The 19,804-nt window shown below is 40.5% G+C and overlaps 1 long non-coding RNA gene across 9 annotated transcripts; it reads right to left on the reverse strand.

Moving 5' to 3' along the window:
- Nucleotides 1-533: 533 nt before the first annotated feature.
- On the reverse strand, nucleotides 534-4,941 carry LOC132045598 (uncharacterized). 9 transcript variants are annotated; one of them, XR_009412479.1, is made up of 9 exons: nucleotides 4,671-4,939; nucleotides 4,059-4,220; nucleotides 3,600-3,656; nucleotides 3,354-3,450; nucleotides 2,847-3,163; nucleotides 1,952-2,055; nucleotides 1,803-1,857; nucleotides 1,386-1,713; nucleotides 534-787 (listed from the first exon to the last, which is right to left on the reverse strand). It is a non-coding gene; the product is annotated as an uncharacterized LOC132045598 (long non-coding RNA). The 9 variants fall into 9 exon arrangements; XR_009412476.1 differs by having other exon boundaries at nucleotides 1,386-2,055; nucleotides 2,847-2,879; nucleotides 3,057-3,163; nucleotides 4,671-4,940; XR_009412474.1 differs by having other exon boundaries at nucleotides 1,386-1,487; nucleotides 1,626-2,055; nucleotides 4,671-4,940.
- Nucleotides 4,942-19,804: the final 14,863 nt, after the last annotated feature.

A 19,804-nucleotide genomic window follows, 5' to 3' on the forward strand; every position in this document is an offset into this window, starting at 1 on the left:
TGTCCCTGAATGTTTAATTATTTACATTACCTTACGTTAGTCAAGCTAAAAAAAATTTAAGTCTTTGAACTGTCCTCCACATGATCCCAAACTTATTGATGTCTTCCGCCCATAAAAATAAAGGGACATTTCAGTCTTAAACTCCGTTTATGTCACGGGCCCGCAAATTAGACCACACTACAACAAAATATGCTTTTAGCGGCAATAAATTTTCCTTTTATATTCCCGCAAAAGCATTTAGCAGCAATTGAGTTAATGCCATTAGATCTAGGGTCGCTAAAGCCTTTAGTGGCATTTATTTCGAGTGCTGGTAAAGACCCATATTATTGCCACTAAAAGTAATTACTTTTGGCGGCATTTATTTAGCAGCAACTGTTATTATTGCCAGTAAAGGAGAGACCTATTTTAGTGGCAATATTATGGGCTAAAATTGATATGAATTTACCTTAATTCACATATTTAACCAACACTCTTTTATAGCATCAACAACAAAAATCACAAGAGAAATCAATTTGAAGGTAGTAATAGAAGAATTACCAAACTCAAAATGTCATTCATTTAAAACAAGAACAATCAAACTCAATACATACACGTTCTTGTCTTCTGGTTGTAAACAAAAGTATGAATTATCAAAACAATAAGAATGTGTTCCAACAATGGAAAAACAAGGAAATGAGCCATTATTTCTTTTCCTAGAGAAACAATGGCAGCTTGTATCGCGATCATATGTAATATCTGGAGGATCTTTAATAGAGCCAACTTTATTCGATATCTGTACGAAAACATGCTGCTAGAAATAAACGTGTGCCATGTGAAAAGTACAAAATCAGTGTAATGAAACTTAGAAGCAGTAAATTGATGGAAGAACTGAGCAATTTAAAGACACATCAGTGAGGAATTCAACTCCAACACCAGTAGATTTAACCCAAATTTCTAAAACACACTGTGGTTCTAAATTGTTCCAACCACAATTGTTTTTTAACAAAGGAAACCGGTCAAACAAACTGGATGGTTCCTGGACCTTTCTTGCTTTAAGCTTCAACAGATCAGTTGCAGCTCACCAATTCCTCATTTTAACAATTGAACTACAACAGCTAACAATAAGAATCAAGCAAGGAACCAATTCCCAAACTAGTAACTAGGCTGAGTTTTGAAACAAGGTACCAATTCCAATTCAGTCAACTATTCCCCTAATTAAAAGCTCTCGATGTCCAGATTTTTTTTTCTTTTTTCCAATCAATTTTCAAGTTCAAAACTAAGTCCGGTAACCATAATTTTCACACACCTGAACCCAGCAATTGATCAATGATTCCAGCATCAACAACAAAGCTCCAACTCATAAGCTTAATCAGTACTGAAAGATAAAATGGTATAAGAAATCTTACAACTGTATTTAAAGAATCCTCATCCAATGGTCTACCATCCTTACGCTTTGTACGAGTTAATATGTAAGCTTTTGCACGTGTATCCTCTATTCCATCTATAGCCTAATAAAGTTAAATAGATGCCAATTAAATTAGGCATGACAAAAATGATCCAGATTGCTTGATAGACTATAAAAAAGTAAACTAATGCCATGATAAATGTAACACAAGCAAGCTTCTCACCTAGAAAACAGGACAAACCTTGGAATAACCAAAATCGCAAATTTTTAGCCATGGTAAAGGACATCAAGAAAATTGTTCTCCAGTTTCAAATCCCTGTGACAAATTTCTTACAGGAAAATAAAAGCAACAACTTGAGAACGGAACCTCATTAGAAAGATGTGCATTGTACAAAATGTCAATATTTTTCAAATTTACCATAGCATGATAGTAGCTAACAAGAATATTAGTTATTAAAGAAGAAGCGAACCTGCTGTTTGTTGACACAAAAATGTAGATGATAAGTATAACATCTTATTCTTATCAAGTATAGGAATAATACAAACAATTAGAGATATGTGTATAACCTCATCTTTCACTAAATCTACAGCGGTGCTATTCTAGCAAAAAGTTCTCCACCTTTGGTTGCTCATACTCCATAACAAAAGCCAAATGAGACAGGAACCAGGACCTACCAAAAAAAGGGGCATGACATTGAGACAAACATCAACAACAAAATGAAAATAATAGAACAGAACAGTAGTTAACACAAAACCACGATTAGTAGATGCCTAAAACTCATGCTCACATCTACATGAATACTAATTCAACAGCCAAGAAGGTAGTTTACTGCCAACTGGTGTATACTTTAGTTACACACTATCAAATGAAAGGAACCATAGATGTGTAAGATGCAGCGGAAAGGCAAAAGAAGAGGTGTAGGATAAGAAAAGGTCAACATTTATGCTTTAAGAACCATATCAGACCATTATATTGTGGCAATAAATTTTATAGACATACTCAACAAAATAGAGTGGCACTTAAAATTGAAAGTTGCTCCTTGATTGCTTTATACATGCAGAAGATACAGCTCGATCCTATTAGAGATGAGTCATTTTTAAACTCAGAGACAAATTTGCATGAAACGAGACAAAATTACAGGGAAACTAACAACTTGGACAACATCTTGAGGTAGGTCTGTGGAGTATAACACTGTGACTTGTCAAGTTAAATAGGTGTAGTTTAATGTAGAGTCTCAGCAATCTAAAAGCATCAGTTAACAACAGCAGATAGTGTGCACAAAAAATGAAGAAAACAATCAATCCACGGGCCAAGTACATCAAAATTTGGGTCATGCAAAGATCTCGTACTAAAGATTAAGCACCATGAACTCGTCATTTGCATTCCGCAAAAATTCATCATTAAGAGTCAATATTACAGTTTCTCAAGGGGGGCTTATGTAACTGGAGTAACAACTCTTACCGAGTCCCATGCCAAACGTCACAGTTGCAACACCTGAAATTTGTAGTAAATTATGATGCGTTTAACCTCTGAAAAGGGCAAGACTAAATTGACATTCTTTGATGTGTGAACAACTGACATATTTACTTAGAACTGAGGAGTGTGATAGTGTCACATTTCAACACCAAGATCGCAGGACTACAGACCACGAAACTTATTGAAAAATCTTACCACTGCCGCTGATCAAGAGGAGATTGACGAGGTAATCATAACGAGCTCCAGCCCTAGCCGGTGGAGTGATCATTTGATTTTGCCAGAAAAAGATGGAAACTCCAACCCTAGATATACAAAAATCAACTTAGAAACTATGAATCGGTGAGGGAAGAATAATTAAATTAGAATATAATTAACTGAAATTAATGTGTAACACACACACGCACATGCGCGCGCGCGCACACACACCAAAGAAGAGTAAAATTAAAGAAAGAGAGACAAAAAAAATGATATTTGACACGGAGGGATTGATACCTGAGGACTCAAATATTCTACCGGTGTAGAAACAGATTCCATTGATACCACCAAACTGATGAAGCATCATAAGTCCAACTCCCACATGGCCATAGATCTATCATAGATATAAATTAACTAACAGTTTCAGCTAGCAAAATGTCAAAAAATGATGTAATAGGAAAGGAAATTTACTATGAGTGAGCTCGAGTATCTTCTTTGAAACAAATCAAACAAGTTCACTTTTATACACAAACTCTCACTTACGATTTAGAGCCAAATCTGGATAAGTTATCAATGGTGGCTTCTCTTGGTCTCCATAAACTATAACATACACAATCAAAAGGTCACAATCAAAATCAATCAAGAGAAATAATTCACATGATATTCAATATGAGACATACGAAATCCCAAACAAAAACAACTTAAATAATTTGATTTTCCAATCAGATTACTGTTCTTCTAGAAAGAACTTATAGAACTCTGTAAATACAATATTGAATCACCTTCTTCCATAAGATCCACAATAATGTCAATCCGCATAAGATCCAAAATAATCAAATTAATTGTTTCAATTCAGATACATAAGTTTCTCTTTTTAATAATACAACCGATATCCGGAAAAGTACAAAAAATCACATGATATTCAAAAGGAGATTACAGAATGCCAAACGAAATCATAAAGACGAGAAATCCTGAATCGCTAAGGGATTTTCATTTTCTTACCTCAAAATTTTGGCACATCTCGGCTACTAATGGTGAATAGCGAAGGAAATCTATGCATGATTCTGAGAAATAAAATTTCGGATTGTAGGAAATCCATCATTTCCAGTAAATGATAAATTGTGTCATATAAAATAGCAATCAAAGTCCTATTTTCTCAACTTACTACCAAAAATCACAGAAAAAATATCAATTCCAATAAAATAATCAACTGAGTCACATAAACCAGCAATCAAAGCCCTATTTTCTCAACCTAGTGTCAAAAATCACACAAAACTAATTAATTCTAGTAAAATACAAAAATGATCAATTGAATCACATAAAGCAGCAATCAAAACCCTATTTTCTCAACTTACTGTAAAAAATCAAACAAAAACTCATCAATTCCAGTAAAATGATCAATTGAGTACATAAAGCAGCAATAAAAGCCCTATTTTTCTCAACTTAATGCTAAATATCGCACTGAAATCATCAATTTCAGTAAAATGATCAATTGAATCACATAATCACCAAACAACACTTCTCAAAGCAAACTCTACAGTATCAAATCTGGTAAATTCACAAAAAATCAACTAAATTCAAACACAAATTCAAATATACGCGACGCATACGTACAAATTTTGAGCTTAACTTACAGAAGCTATGGAGATTATCGATTTGAAATACAGAGCAGAGAGAGAAAGAGAGGGGGCGATAGAGAAGAGAGAGCGTTATAAAGACAGAGATCGTCTATTTGAATTTCAGAGAATAAAAATAATTGGAGGTAAATGAACTAATCTTTTGGAGTTGCGAGGCAACTTTTTCTTTTTCTTCTAAAAGAATATGTGAAAATATAGTAAAAGAATATGTACAAATATAGTAATAGCCCCAACAAAATATATTAGTTTACTAGCTAAAGTTTGCTATTGCCCATAATAATTGATTCTAGAATACAATTAGCGGCAATAAAGTTATTGCCGTAAAATAAGTGCCGCTAAAAGCATATTTTGTTGTAGTGAGAGTTACAAAGCCTGTCTTCCTGCACATCTCTTGCATCATGTGTGAGAATTATCCATGGCTAAAAAATATGGCATATAAAGGTTGTGCGGACACCTACTTTGGCTGTGCATAGGTCATCTATACTTGTTGTGGGAATCATATGAATAACTCTATATACCCTCTGTAAATGTTAAATCTGCTAATTTCTGTTTGCATTGTACCAGTACAGAGGTTTTCTTAACCTATATCCATATGCCTAATTTGTATCTTGGCTATCCCCTATCTATGTCCTGTAGCTTACTCTTGATCCCACTATGTCTATGTGCCTTTACTTATTTTGTTTACATAATGTCTACTTGGTTCAAGACCGCTTTGATTTATGCTACCCCTATGTAGTTGCTTATGTTGTGATAGTTTGGTTAGTCTAGCTTTGATCACATTTATATCCATGTATGCTACTTCACCCTTGTCTAAGTTATAGTCAGTTGTCTTGGTTTTGGTTTACTAGAACATTACATCTGCCCATTGTCCATTCATCTCCTCTCTTCATACTCTTTACCTATTCCTATTAGTTTTTGGCTATCCTATAACAATGTGCATTAGACTTGTTCTATCTATTCCAAGCCTGTGTATGGATATGTAAGTCTGTGTCCTCCATGGCTGTATTTGTTGGGAGAACAAAGCAGTTTAGGGGAGCTTGGTCTGAACCTTCCCTTGGTGACCAGCCATGCCGGAGGTTCATGAAACCCCTTGGAACTTGTGTGGCATCAGGAATACGGATGGTGATGACTTTTCCTCCCCACCACCCAAGTCTTCTCTAATAAAGTCTACGGGCATGGAAGTGCATATGCGTACTAGATGACTTGTGAATAGATAGGATAATATGTATGTGTGTACAGCCATGTATGTGATAAGATCAGTAAAATATAAACTAACCAGGGTCCTTGTTTCTTTCCTTCTTCACTGCATGGCCATTTGAGCCTAGGTCCAGCCACCCTATTAGGACTTTGGCCCAATAGGAAAATTCTTTCAAAGATTTATTGAGTCCGAGAAAAAAAAAAAAAAGGGAAGCTAATATATATTGAAGGCCCAGTCATGGGTGAAAATGACATGGAGGCACAACCATGGGTGAAAATGGTTAACTAGGGGTTTGGTACACCCCTAGTCTATCCCTCCTACATTACTTATGTTATTCCATCTTTTTTAAAATGTTGTATTGTATTTGTAATTGTAAAAACAACTCACATCATTATTGGAATTGGTTATGGTTTGAACTAGATATCTTAGGAAAACGGTACATACGTCGTTTAAAGATAAAAGTTATTTTCTAAAAATGAATTCATATTATAATAGAGGTTATTTTGCCAAATGAAATGGCAAACATTATCTAAATAATTTTATAAAATCATTTTGACTTGTAGAAAACTACATATTTCACTCTGCTTAATATCCAAGGACTCTGGGTAATTAAAATAAATTATGGGAGGTCAAGAATTAGGTGTCAACAACTGCCCCTTTGGTGTTCAGGGATGGCAAGGCCATTCCTGAGCAATGAAATTTACTAACCCTGATTTTTGACTGACCCAACTCACTCTACCTCTCATTTTTATGCAATTTTCAAATACGTGGTCGGACCCTGGTTTCTGGGCTTCCTACATATCTCAGGTTTCATGAGAATTCAGGCCATTTGTAGTTCGACTCAATTATGACTTCCAAATGCAAATTTAAAGAGATCTCAAATTCCCTGGTTACAAGACTCGGAGGTCGGGTGTGATTGATCGGAGCGTGACTGACTCGCTGGTATTGAGTCCGCCTATATATCCCCGTTCTTGGGGATCAAGTCACTTGTAGTTCGACTCGATTGGAGGAAAAGGATATCCCTTATGCGCGAACACCTTTATGTGTGTGCCGATGTGCATTCGACCGATTGCGGAATAATAAAAGCAAAGCAGATAAGCAGATAAAACATTCTTGTATGGCTGAGCATAGTTGGGAGTGATCTTCCAAGTCCTGACCGGAGATCTTGACTCTCATGGGCACTCTATCTCGACTCGTTGCGTAAGAAGAAGTTCCACGATTGCTCTGCATATGTTTGGATTTGATTTGGTTAGCCTGCTCCATCTGGCGGCTGTAAATCTGCTTCTACCTACTGAGTAACGTTGGTGGATTCTAATGACGGATACTTCGATCACCTGAACGGGTTTACATCGTCTTTAATCTTTGGAGTGAATACTGCGACCATCTGACCGGATTTACATCACTTTGTTTCTCGGAGCGAATATTGCAGTCACTTGATCGGATTTATATCGCTTTATCTCTTGACAATATCTAGTAGCTTTTGTGAATGGTCTTTTGGCAATTGTATGAATGGCCCTCTTGGCATGTTTGTATGAATGGCCCTCTTGGCGTGTTTGTATGAATGATATGAATGGCCCTCTTGTCATGTTTGTATGAATGGTCCTCTTGACAACAGAAAAATAGATATGCAATGGCCCTCATGGCAAATAAGAAGAAGTGATGGCCCTCTCGGCAACAGAAAAATAGATATGCAATGGACCTCATGGCAAATAAGAAGAAGTGATGTTCCTCTAGACAACAGAAAAATAAATATGCAATGGCCCTGATATCAAATAAGAAGAAGTGATGGCCCTCTCGGTAATAGAAAATAAATATGCAATGGCTCTCGTGGCAAATAAGAAGAAGTGATGTGAATGACAGATATGACCCCTTTGGCTAAATCATCTTTCTCTCGTCCTTTATGTCGACTGCGACCCTTTTGGTCAGGTATCTTTTGTGTTGCTTTACTATGACCCCGTCGCCCCAGAGATTTTACCATTACGACCTTTTGTTCTTCGGCCCTTATGGCCAAGTGTTTGCCCTTTGTGGCATTCAAATCTTTTTATAGCCCTCGTGGTTGGGTATTTGCCTTTGTGGCATTCAAATCCCTTTGTAGCCCTCGTTGCTAGATATTTTGCCCTTGTGGCTAGATATTTTGCCCTTGTGGCATTTAAATCCCTTTGTAGCCCTTATGGCTAGAATATTTTGCCCTTATGGCATTTAAACAATTTGCCCTAATCTCAACAGCGGTCTTGACCTTCTTTGGCGAGCCATTTCCTGCACAGGAAGCAGAGTTAGAAAAAGGATCGTCTTCCAACGTCCTGGGGACCTGCATCAGAAATGAGTTAGTTTTTTCCTATTTAAAGTTGATTCGTGTTGCCGGCGCTGTCGCATCTTTAGCTTTCTGGACTCGAAACCGCTTCGGCTCCAGTATTCGAAAGATGAATTTATTTTTATTGCGCAGAAAATCATTTTTGTAAAGTTACCATAAAGATATCTAATTTGTAGGGAAATAGATGCGTTGTTTTGAAAGCTGTAAGGTTAATTGTCATGACATGTGCTTTGAATGAGGGATATCCCTTCATCTGTGACTGGGGTTCTTTGCTTCTTCGCACGGAATTTTTTAGACCTTTTATCAAAAATGCTGCCCCAGTTTAAATCTTGATCGATGAACTCCTGTGCCGAATCTTCTGAGTTGCGTGAAATTTTGAGGGGGACCTTAAAATTTTTGCCCCAGTTTATAGTATTGAAAGAAATTTTGAGATCTCAAAGTTCCTGCCCCAGTTTAAAACTCTGGGTTAGCTAACTCTTTGTAGTGGATTGATGGCGCGAATTTCTCAAAATTTCTACCCCAGTTGGGCGTGTGTTAATCCTTGCGTCCTTCGTAAAGTCCTATCTCTGAGGCTTCCTAGGGGTTTCTTGGGTATTTCTTTTGGTGCGACTGAGCTCAAAGAGCGCCTACGTATCATGTTGCAGCAGAAATAAGGTCGAACGTAGTTCAGAATAAAAGTAAATTAGTTTTGGTTTTTACTAATAATGCGACGGGTCCCAAATGGACTGCCTACGTATCTCACTGTTGGGAAGTCAGGTCATTGCATAGTTCATATTACAAAGTTATTTTGTTTTCCTATCTATTACAAAACGATTACAAGCGAAAGGGAATAGCTAATACAAGCAAATAACATAACGATTACAAGCAAAAGTATTATTACTGACTGAACAACTTATCTTCATGCATAGTAGTGCTTGATTGCATCTAAATTGATTGGCTTTGGCCACTCTTGTCTGTCAATTTCTACCAGTACTACCGCTCCTCAGTAGAGTAATTTGGGGACCACATAAGGGCCTTGCCAGTTGGGAGCTAATTTCCCTTTGTATTCATCTTGGTGCGCGAAAATTCTTTTGAGCACCAACTGCCCAATTTGGAAAAGTCTACTTCTAACTCATTTGTTGAAGGCTCTTGTCATCCTTTGTCGGTATAGTTGGCCGTGGCATATGGAAACTATCCTTTTCTCGTACATTAAAACCAGTTGCTTATATCGAGCTCGGACCCATTCAGTGTTGTCCAATTTTATTTCTTGGATGATCCTTAAGGAAGGTATCTCGACCTCGACAGGTATAACCGCTTCAGTACCATAGACCAGTAGGTATGGAGTTGCTCTTGTTGAAGTTCTGGCTGTGGTACGGTATCCCAGTAAAGTATAAGGCAACTGCTCGTGCCACCCTTTGTAATTGTCTTTTATTTTCCTCAATATCCTCTTGATATTCTTGTTGGCTGCTTCTACGGCTCCATTCATTTGTGGCCGGTAAGCTGTCTAGTTTCGGTGAGTGATCTTGAATTGCTCACAGATATCCTTCATCAAATGGCTATTCATATTGGCCCCATTGTCAGTTATGATAGACTCGAGTATGCCGAATCGGCATATGATACGGTTTCGCACGAAATGTCACTGACTTGTGTGATGTTGCTTCCACCCATTTGGTGAAGTAGTTGATGGCGACTAAAATGAATCGATGCCCATTTACGGCTGTGGGTTCGATAGGTCCAATGACGTCCATTCCCCAGGCGACGAAAGGCCATGGTGAGCTCATAGCATTAAGCTCACTCTGAGGAATCTTGATTAGATCACCGTGGATTTGGCATTGATGGCACCTTTGCACATATTTGCAGCAATCACTTTCCATGGTCATCCAATAATATCCATCTCGTAGAATCTTCTTTGCTAGTACAAATCCATTCATATGGGGTCCACATGTCCGAGTATGCACTTCCTCTAGAAGTTTGGTGGCTTCACTGACATCACACATCGAAGCAGACCCAAATTCGGCGTCCATTTGTACAACACTTCTTTGTTCAGGAAGAAACCATTTGCCATTCTTCTGATGGTCTTCTTTTGTCCCGTCATAACTCCTTTGGGGTATTCTCGTTTCTTTAAATATATTTTGATGTCATTGTACCACGGCTTGCTATCTGGCTCTGCTTCTATGTGGCAATAATGAGCATGCTCTTCTTTCAAGCTTATCCTTATTGGGTCGATATGACTGCTTTCAGGATATTGGATCATTGACGCTATTGTTGCCAGCACGTCGGCAATTCGTTCTGAGCTTTTGGAGTATGTAGGAACTCAATCTTTCTGGATTTCTTACACAATCCTTGTGCCAAGTTTACGTACGGCAAGATCTTTTTATTTTTAGTGGCCCATTCGCCTTGTACTTGATGAGTTAGTAGGTCAGAATCTCCAGTGACCAGAAATTCATTGATTTCCATATCTAGTGCCATTTTGAGGCCTAGAATGCAGGCCTCGTGTTTAGCCGTATTATTGGTACAACGGAACTTGAGCTTCGCGGCCATTGGGTAATGTTGCCCATTTTCTAATGATAGAACTTCTTTTATTCCGGAACCTTTCTAGTTGACTGCTCCATCGAAGAATAATTTCCGCCCCTGTGTATGGTTCCACTGCTTCCTCTTCTATGGCTAATACCCCTCCATCTAGAAAATGAGTGTCGAGGGGTTCGAGCTCTTCATCCACAGGACTTTCAGCTAGCAGGTCATCTAAGGCTTGTCCTTTAACGACCTTTTGTGCTATGTATACAATGTCGAATTCGCTCAACGGCATTTGCCATTTGGCCAACTTCCCGATGGGCATGGGCTGACAGAAGATATACCTTAATGGATCCATCTTGGATATGAGGTGCATGGTGTAGGAAGAAAAATAATGTCTCAATTTCTAGGCCACCCAAGTTAAAGCAGAACAGGTTTTCTCCACTAGCGTACATCTTGTCTCACAGGCAGTGAACTTTTTGCTCAAGTAGTAGATGGTACATTCCTTTTTCTCTTCTTCATTGTGTTGTCCTAACACGCAACCGAAGGCATTTTCAGTAACAGATAAGTATAACAACAGTGGGTTCCCGGGTATTAGTGGTACCAAGACTGGTGGATTGGAGATGTATCTCTTGATAGCATCAAATGCCTCTTGGCACTCATGTGTCTATTTTGTGGGAGCGTCTTTCTTTAAAAGCTTGAGGATGGGCTCCACAATGATAGTGGATTGAGCTATGAATCGTCCAATGTAGTTTAACCTTCCCAAGAAACTCATGATTTCTTTCTTGGTTTTGGGAGGAGATAATTCTTGGATTGCTTTAATCTTCATTGGGTCTATCTCTATGCCCCTTCGGCTGACTATGAACCCCAGTAATTTTTTGGTCGGTACCCCGAATGCACATTTAGCTGGGTCCAACTTTAAGTTTAACTTTCGGAGCCTTTCGAATAATTTCCTCAAATGAGTAGTATGCTCCGAGTTTTCCTTTGACTTGATAATGACATCGTCCAAGTACATTTCAATTTCTCTATGAATCTATTAGTTATGGCTCTCATGTAGGTTACGCAGGCATTTTTAAGGCCGAAGGGCATCAGTCTGTAATGGTACACTCCCCGTGGAGAGATGAAGGTTGTTTTCTCCCGTCATCCCTTCTATCCGTTAGATTTGATAATAACCGGCAAAACAATCCACAAATAGTCGTAGCTCGGTTGGCACGAGCATCTATGAGTATGTCGATGTTTGGCAGTGGCAAATTATCCTTTGGACTAGCTTTGTTGAGATCTCGGTAATCCACACAGATCCTTATCTTTCCATCCTTTTTGGGTGTCGGAACTATGTTGGCCAACCAGGTGGGGTATGACGTTAATTCTACTACCCCAGACTTGATTTGCTTTTCTACCTCGTCCTTGATGCGGATGCGGGTACGGCTTGAATTGTCGTAGTTTTCTATTTTACAGGAGCGAAACCCGTATTCATAGGTAATCTGTAGGATACTACGCTGGTACTTAGCCCTGGCATGCCAGCATATGACCATGCGAAGATACCCACGTACTCCTTCAGTAGGTTTATCAATTCTTCTCTTAAAGGTGACTATAAGTGTGCGCTTATCGTTGTTTCTTTGACATTCTCTTCGTCACCTAGATTTATGGCTTCTGTTTCGTTCATGTTCGGTTTTCGCTCACTCTCTAACTGCTCTACCTTTTCCACGAGACCCTTGGGTAACATTGTGGTCTCATCGTATCCCTCGTACTCTTCTTCTTCTATGTTGCCCTACTCATTCGTTTCGCAACATGTCATGACATTTAAATATTGTTTTATTATTTTTATTGCTGAAAATTCAAGGCAAAGTATGTTAGTATAAAACATGCATGCGTAATAAATAAATAAAATTATTTTGATTAAACCGAGGCTTTTGTTGATTTAGATTAATAAAAGTAAAAACTGTGGTCCTAGCTTGGATCAATGTCAAGCCATTTCCATTTTTTAAAACATTACGAGGTACATAGTGTGATAAAAAGTGAGTAATCGGGCCTCGACCAGTAACGGGGTAGAAGTCCAATTGGATAGCTGCTCGCTCGGATCTGCATCTCTGATGGTGGGCATTTCTGCATATTCTTCTAAGATTACTGAGCAATCTACTTATCGGAATAGCATCCCTATCCCTTCTTCAATGTCAGCATCGCCTGGCATAGGCATTCGGTTAGGAAATAACTGGTACAAGTTTGGAGTGGGTTTGCAGAGATTCTCCGCAAACCACTTGCCTATTCTTATTAGGTATCTCATCTTTAGCTGGGACATATCCTAATCCAAAACGACAATTGTCTTGGGGAAGGTGAATTGGCTTAGTGATGCCGTGCAAATTCTTTCCCGGGTTCGATCCCGTCCAACAACATAGTTGAAGCAATCATCTTATACACTTCCAGCATAGGAGTCTCGGGGTATTCTATTTTGTGGGCAACCCCCACAAGTTCCATTACATATAAATCCATTCCTTTGGGTGCCGCTTCGATGACCGGCACAGAATTATCCGGGTAATTGTGCATGCTTGCTTCTCCATGGATTATCACCTTTTGTTCCTCCTAGACAAATTTCAGACACTGGGGAAGTAAAGACGGTATTGCTCCTGTCATATGGATCCATGGCCTCCCCAAGAGTAAATTGTAGTTGATAGGTATTTCCATAACCTGAAATTCGGTAGTGAACTCTGCTAGACCTATTTGAAGGTACAAGTCAACTGCTTCGGTGCATCACATTTGCCTCCGTCAAATGCTCTTATATTAGTGTGGCTTTGATGAATCTTTCTAAGGTCATATCCTAGCTGAGCCAGGGTAGACTCGGGATAAATATTGAGTCCCGCTCCGTTGTTGAACAGCACACGAGTCACTACATTGTTGCGGCATATGACAGTGATATGCAATGCTTTGTTGTGATCTGTGCCTTCCTTGGCCAACTCTTTTTCCGTGAAGGTAATTTGGTGTTCTTCCACATCACGGGCGACCATTTCGGTCAGATTTTCACTGCTCGTCCCAACTGGGACATGGGCTTCCTCTAACACCTTCATTAGAGCCAAGCGATGCTGGGGTAAACTTTTTAAAAGTGCCAACACCGAGATTTGGGCCGGTGTTTTCTTTAGGTGCTCCATAATGGAGTATTCTTTGGGATGCATCTGGCGTTGGAAATCTTCAACTTCACCCTCAGTGATCACCCTTTTCTGATTTCCCTCTCTTCGGGGTGCTACTTGGGCTAGATCTTAAGGATATAGCACTTTCCCGGTCTCATAATTCCATGGGCAGCAGCGACTTGGACCACAAATTATTTTTGAGTTGGTGCAGGGGTTGCTTGGGCCACATGTGCCACAACTGGCGCTGGGATTAGCACTTTGAATCGTGGGCGTTCTTGTAGAGAAAGCGACACCACCATGAGCTCAAGTTCTTTCATAGCTTCTCGGATTGTGGGCCTAACTGTGACCCAATTCTCTTCTCTTTCTATTGTATGTATCACGTTGCTACCATGGTTTGGCAGGGGATTGGTGTTCACATTCGTAGTAGTTGTTTGGAGTACAATCTCCTTTCGGTCAATCATGTCTTGTATCTTATACTTGAGATTGATGCAATCCTCAGTACTGTGTCCTATACTATTAGAATGGTAGGCATATGTCAGGTCAGCTCGGTAAAATCAGTTCTTTGGGTCAACAACCTTTGGGGGAAGTGTTTGGATCATCCTTGTCGCGCTCAATCTTTTGAACAAATCAGTCCGTGATTCCATTAATGGAGTGAACATGCGGACAGGCTTTTTTTCAAAGTTATTACGTGGCACATTATAGGTATTTGGTGGTGGCTGATTTTGGTAGGTGTTAGATTGGTTGTTTTGTGGAGGACCGTAAGGGGGTAGGGGAATTTGATAATTTGGCTGTGGAGCTTGGTAATTCAGGGGAGGTGATTGGAAGGTATTTTGTAGGGTTTGGCAATTCGGGGGTGGTCATTGGAAGGTCGGCTGCACGTAATATACGGGCACCGTATTGTAAGGAGAGCGGTATGTAAGTATTTGAGAGAGGTGAAGCGTATGCTTCCATTCGTAACTCTTCCCTTCTTTTGGGCTTTGGGCTAGGAGCGTGCGATATGCTTGCCACGTCTTCCTTCCTCTTCCTTATAAACCCGGTTGAGCTTAACCCAGCGGACTTTCCGGTCATACTTAGGATTCGACTTGTTTTGGGACCATCTTCTATGGCCTCTCCCATTTTTACCAGTTCGGAGAACGGTCCCGGTGACTGAGTGATTCTCATATAAGTCCATTTCTTGCGAACCGATGAAGACTGACACTAATTCTTCCTAGCCCATTGGCGGTTGTACCCAGGCAGCTTCTGTTCTCCACCTACTTGCATACTAGCGAAAGTTCTCGGTGGATTTCTATTTGATCTTTTCCAAATAGTGCCTGTCCGGTACCATTTCCATGTTAAAGGAGAATCTTTCGATGAAGCCCGCAGCCATGTCTTCCCATGTGATCCAACAGCGTATGTCTTGCTCCGTGACCCATTCTGAGCAGCCTCATAATAAGTGCTTGGTTATCTCGGATGCCGACCAATTGGTCACAGTAGGCCCGTAGTTGCGTTTTCGGATTACTCGCCCATTAAATAGCTCAAAACGAGGCACCTTAAAACCTTCGGGTAAATCCAAATTTGGATGCATACACAAGTCGTTATAGGTCAAGCCCGTGCCAGTGAGGGTGGTTCTCATGGACCGTTCCAACATTGCAGTCATCTTCCGTTCAAGCCTTTCTTCCTGTTTTTCTTGCTCGGCCTTCCACGCCTTTTGCATCTCCTCGTAATGATCAATTTCTTGATCGGGTAGAAAGGTTCCTGGGGTGACAGGTGTGTGAAAGGAAACAACTGGGTGATTTCGGTGGGTAGGGGTAGTTTTTGCGGTTGGTTGCGAGATGATGCTTGGTTATATAGTGATGCCGGGATGGGTATTTTATGGTGTTAGGTAAGAGGGGATAAAGTGAGCGGTTTCGATAATTTGGGTAGTGTTAAGTGGTGGTGGGGTATGTTGGGAGGCACCAATGTGCCCGTCGATTAGCGTAAATGGTATGGTGGTCACAATAGACCGGGTAGGCAAGTGGTCGGGTAATGGCGAATTCAGAGATGGAAAGAACGGTGGAGGCCTTCTTTCTTCAGCAAGGGCCTCTCGGGCAGCATTAACAGCTTTGTTTCGTGCCACTTCCTCTTCAAGATAGGCGATTTCATCAAACATCATTTTCATAACGTTTTCAGTAGGTGATGACTCAGGCAGTTCGCGCAGAGGTGATTCTCTGAGAGCAATGTTAATATGAGTAGTTTCGTTCTCAAAGGTACCGGTCATTTTGCTTTGCCTTTGTCTTGTTGGGATAAGGATGCTATCGCAGCTTTGGATCTTATGAAGTATGCCAGTGTGAACACGAATCAACCTCTCTTTTTATAAGAAAAGAATAACTCAATGGCAAACAGAGTTAGTTCTTTAGGAATAGAAAGATAATCAAGATATCACACATAGATGGAAGTAAAAAGCAGTTAGCACACAAATAATCATATGTTTGATTTAAATGCTCAATTGATCTCTTATACCGGGTCTTGGGTACTTGGGCTTTGTTAAGTGAGGGAAAGATAATATGTATAATATATAGGGACCGAATCTTACGTAGATCCCCTACGTATCCTCCGCGGGGAAATCGACTCCTTCGTAGTTTGGTTTACACAAGAACAGACTCCCTACCTTAAAACCTACCCGTGACAAGGCCCGATAGGGGCTTCCTGCGTATCCCTCCTCGAGACATTAGGTCGGTGCAGTTTCATTTACAGAAAATAGGGGGAACAAATATGTATTAAGTACAATAAATGGGATCCCCTAAAACTACCCAAAAGGTGACCTTTCTTTTGAGATCAAAACAGGTTGTTTGCCCACTCAACCCTTTTCTGACCCTAAAGGCCCTAAATTCTAATACTGAGGTGGGAGCACCAACCAAATAGTGACTTTGTGGACCAAGTTCTCCATCTCAAACTTGAATGCATCGCACTCTTCTATGGCGTTCCCCAAAGCTCCAGAATGGTACAGACACATTTTGCGGCGGCTAACTCCTTCAGTTTGAGCACTTCTGGTTCTAATAGGGCTAATCTTCCCGATGCTGACCAATTTCTGGAAGATACTGGCGTAAGAGTCCTTAAATACCGTAAAGTCATAATGCCAAATATGAGTGTTCAGCGTAATCCCTTCGGTTGGGGAGATGTTGTCGTGGACCAAAAGTGATTGTGGGCCCCACATCTTGGTGATGCTTTTCTTATCTATCAACTCGATGAGCCTTCCCTTGAAGGCCAAACATTCATTGATAGTGTGCCCGGCCTGATCCCGATGATAAGGGCATCTCTTGTGCGCGATGACCAGAGCATACGGTGGCAACATGTCGAAACTGATACTGACTATCCCTTTGCTTTGAAACTTGATCATCATCTCCTCGCTCGTTATGTGCTTAGGCGAGATGTGGTAGGGACAATCCAACGCCTTAAGCGCAATAGCCCACCATTCCAGTGAGGCTCGTCGGACATGATCTATCCGTTCCTCGGGCTCTCCCTTGGGACATGATGGGGCAACAGAAGTTCCTTCCCTTTTTAGGCTAAGTGCCACAGCAGATGCAGCTTCCCTTGATGGCCAAGTGGGTTCCTGCGGGTCCGATTCCATTTCTTCCTCCTCGGACTCCTCCATTATCGGGATGTATTCGGGAAGGATTTCTTTTCCCTTGTCCAGGACATTCTCTCCTTGAGTTTCAATTGGTTCCTTGGGCGGACTTTCCACCGAATCCATTAACTCATCAGCCTCTTTGATCTTGGCCTTGACTGCTCGGATTTGCTTTTCGAGATCAATAATCTTTCGGCGAAGCGAGACCATATTCTGCGTCATAACTTCAAGCTCTGGTGCGTCCTTGGTGTTCATCTTCAGATTCTGAGAAGACTGCTAGACTCAGTATGGGTATCTTTTTTTGTTCATTGTTTTTCTTTGGGAGAGTGGGCGGTACTTGAGATCAATTAAGCATTTAAGCAAAACATGTGAAAGCAAGTAAGTCACACAAAGTAGTTTATAAAATTACACTACTCGCGTTCCTAAACATACTAATCGTTTGAAATATATATGTGTCATTTGAATCAAACCATTGCCCATAATCATTAATAATAATATTCTTCCCCGGAGGGGTACAAAAGATAAAGTAGAGACAGTGCTTAAAGTAAATCAGCAAAAAAGTCCTCCGGTGGTGGATGATGAAGCCCGATCTCGATCGGTCTTGGCCCTCTTCTCCTTTCGGAGGGTAGTCTGGATATGAGGATGGGCTGATGTCAAAGCGGTTTCCATCAGAAATCCCTTCTGTGTGAAAGTCAGTGGAGCAACATTATCTAAAGTCTTCTTCATCCGATCATCGAGCTCAACCAAACAGTCATTAGTAAGTTCCAACTCATGTCTCAGGCTCTCTATAACGGCTTTGTCATGCTCAATCTTCTCTAAATGCTTGGCATCTCTGTCTTCAGCTCTCTTTTGAACTAAATGGGCTCGAATCTCCACTTGTGAATCCTTATCTTGCACACAACTATAGAGAATAGGTCTGGGAAGAAGTGTACCTTGTAAGGAGGTCCTCAACTAATCTTTATACCCCACAACACAACCTGGACGGAACCTATCTTCGGCTAAGGTATGGGGACCCCAAATTATGAGACCCTTCCATTCTCATACATAATCCAAAGCCCTCGGCGGTCTATCGATATCATAGTCAATAATAAAATATCCCATGCCTCCGACCTAGGGTATGACTTGGATCCTCCCAAATTGCCTCAAGTCCCTAGCAGGTGCATAAGGGCGAATCCCTCGAATCCCCATAAGCGGTAAGAGTGAACACTTTCTACCCTTAGCTATAACTTTATCGGACATGAAGTCGTGGAGCATCCATTGAACTCTTTCCTCTTTCCACTTGGAAAAGGTGAATGTCCAACTTTGTCTGTTTACTCCCCGAAGTTTGGACAAAAATCCAAGAGGCCATCCCTTTCGGCTGGCATACTTAAGTGCTGTTCACCCCTTTGATCATGTGCTTGAGGATCCACCATTGTAGGAGTAATTTACAGCCTTGGAAGTATTTGTAATGGTTTCGACAGAGGCTCAAGTCTCGGTACAAATCGGCTAGGATGATTGGTGTTAGGTCAAAGTGTTTAGTTTTTTCTTATTAGGTTTTGCCGTAGAACATGGCATGGGTGACCGAAATGACTCGAGTGTCTATGGATAAGGACCAATCTTTGGGAAAAACCATGGTTCCTAAAAAAAATGGTCAACACTAAAAGTTTGGTGGCCGTCCATTCGGCATAAGTCTTGAACTCCCCGGGATGCTCCACAAATTCATTTGGGCTTCCAAACTTTTTTTATAACTCTCTAAAGGGTATGGTTGGATCATGGGCCCAATTGGCGTAGTTCAAGGAAAGCATTTTGCAAATTTGGGAGCAGGTGGGTTTTTCTGGGATTAAGGCATTTTGGTCGGGTTTCTTTCTTCTTTTCAATCCCGAGCCTAGGCTAGTCAACACATCCCTGAACTACTCTAAGGTAGACGTCATCTTGATGTCGTCCCCAAATCGAAAAACCATCCTATCTCTGTCCCAAACCCCGATGATTACTTCTATTAATTCCTTGCAACCCGTCATAGTCATGATGGATGTCATATTTCCTAAATGACACGAAATCCCTTTTTCTCCTCCGGGGACATTTAGCCCCACCAAATGCACAGCAACTTTGGTGTAGTCAAAACCATATCCAAATTCAAGTTGATCGACATCTACAAAACACAAGTCAAGGTTAATTTCTCAAGGCAATGGTTTTATTCATAGGCATATTACATGTTTCCAAATAGCATATAAGATGAGATGCAGTGTTTTTCGGACCATAGACCGTACTTGACATAGGCTAGTCTTCCTATCAGGTTTGGATACGTCTAAAATATCCAAACCACCCAGTCTACTTCATATTTGAATTTTGTTTAGCTCTAACCTAGGCATATGCAAGAGTGAGTTTTTCGAATTGACCTTGGACCTGAGCGGATGACTCGGGGTGAACCGTT

The sequence above is a fragment of the Lycium ferocissimum genome, unplaced genomic scaffold (genome assembly GCF_029784015.1).
Source record: "Lycium ferocissimum isolate CSIRO_LF1 unplaced genomic scaffold, AGI_CSIRO_Lferr_CH_V1 ctg7171, whole genome shotgun sequence".
Classification (NCBI taxonomy): Eukaryota; Viridiplantae; Streptophyta; class Magnoliopsida; order Solanales; family Solanaceae; genus Lycium; species Lycium ferocissimum.